The 1,937-nt window shown below is 45.8% G+C and overlaps 1 pseudogene; it reads right to left on the reverse strand.

Moving 5' to 3' along the window:
* Nucleotides 1-439: 439 nt before the first annotated feature.
* On the reverse strand, nt 440-1,395 carry LOC101600283 (annotated as a pseudogene).
* Nucleotides 1,396-1,937: the final 542 nt, after the last annotated feature.

Here is a 1,937-nt window from a genome sequence, read left to right on the forward strand (position 1 = left end):
TTTCTTGGGGCATTCTGGGTATTTGCTCTGAGAAGAGGAGGGCTTGAATGCTGTGAATATCCTGGTAAGTCACATATGCTAGTATTTCATCTTCTTTGTCATCTGTTAACTCCAGCAGCTACTGAGCATAGTCTTTGATTGACTTGTCCAGTGCATCTTCCATTGCTAAGTCTGAGAGTTCCTCCTGGACCTTCTTGGGCACTGTTCCAAAAATTTTAAGATAGATCCTATCCACTGAATATGGTTCTTAGATTTCTTTTCCATGAGCTCAATGCCATCTAAGACACTGGTGATGTACTATAATGGGGAAATTGGGGTTCTGGGGTGCTTCCTGGAACTCCAAGCCCTGAGTGCATATCTGCAAACTGACCAAAGAATTGGCAATTCCAGATTCAAGAGAATGATTTTTTTTTTCTTTTAGCATGTTAAACATTCTGTATTTTGGGTTTTGTGGCAGTTGTGGTGGCTACCAGCTCCTTACATCCAGCAAATGGATATTGCCATCAACCACCAGTGTGTCGACATTGCCCAGTTCTTTAAATCTGTGTTTGTATTCCAGGCTGTTCACGCCATTCACAGCAACCTTGAATTCCCTGACGTCACAATAAACTATCATCTCAAAGTACATCCCAGGACTAAAGGGGAAACAGGTAATATTTCTTTCTCCTTCTCCCCAAGCATCATGAAGAAAAGAATTTCTTACAAATGCTTTAATATTTAGGCGTGGGTTCAAATGTAAAGCAATATCTTTTGATTTTCCTGCCACTAAATCAACGTTGAAGATTCTCTCTACTTCTCTCTGCTAGTCCCAGAGTATATGTCTCTGTACTTTGTAAATCTGAGCTGAAGCTAAACCCAATGGAGTGAATATTCACTTTTCCATAAACGCCCAGTGTGTCTATTTTCTCTGGGTCAATCCTGTGGGCATAGAGCAGGGTATGTTTTCCATTCACAGCCACCTGGAATTTGCTCTTTAGCACCATGATCACAATCTCAAATAACTTTTCTTTTTGAAGGGCATGTCATAGATGAAATCCTCCCAGCCCCATTTCTCATTTGTCAGAGTGTTGCAAACAATGCAATTGATTCTTTGGAAGCGAGGGTTAAAGTGGAAGACCACATCAGCACGAGGCTTCAGGCTGCTGCCATGCTGCAAGTCCACCTGGAATCTGTCCACATCACTTGGAACATACCCACGGATTACAATCAGAGATCCTGGCTTCAACTGCTCAGAAATGGTGCCAACACAGGGGATCACTGGGTTATAGATGATATTTTGCAAGTTGTTCAAGGACAGCATCATTCTTTTCCAGCTTATTGAGTTTATTGATTGGAGACTGTCTTCTGCATACAAAGCTTTAACTAAGTTTCATTTGAATGTTACTCAGATCAAAACCAAGGTACTTGCCCAGTCCCCAAAGTCTCCAGACAGGCAAGCCCCTTCGGCGTCCTAACTCAGAGGAGCCACCACTTAAATTTGAGGATCATCCCCAAATTCCCTGAAGAATCACATCTTCTCCCCACGTTCAACACTGCGGTCAGATGACTCAGCACCGGGGCGTGCGCGTCTGGAGGGAGACCAGCGGAGCTCGGTCCCTTCACCCTCCGGGGCCTGTCACTGCCATGGGGAAGGACACGTGCCCCTGCCCGCTCTCTCGGCTGGCAGCGCGGCGACACCCCAGGGCGCTCGGCCTGCAGTGGACAGGGCCAGCGGAAGCATCTGGACCCCAGCCGACCCTCCCTCCCCGGCACTGCAGCTGCTAAGAGAATGATTTTTTAAATACCACATTTTATTCAGATTTTACAAGAGTATGAAAAGTGGGCCAGACTTGATGATCCACGCCTTTAATCCCAGCACTTGGGAGGCAGAGGCAGGAGGATCCATGTGAGTTCAAGGCCACCCTAAGGCTACATAGTGAATTCCAGGTCAGCTTGAG

The sequence above is a fragment of the Jaculus jaculus genome, chromosome 6 (genome assembly GCF_020740685.1).
Source record: "Jaculus jaculus isolate mJacJac1 chromosome 6, mJacJac1.mat.Y.cur, whole genome shotgun sequence".
Taxonomy (NCBI): Eukaryota; Metazoa; Chordata; class Mammalia; order Rodentia; family Dipodidae; genus Jaculus; species Jaculus jaculus.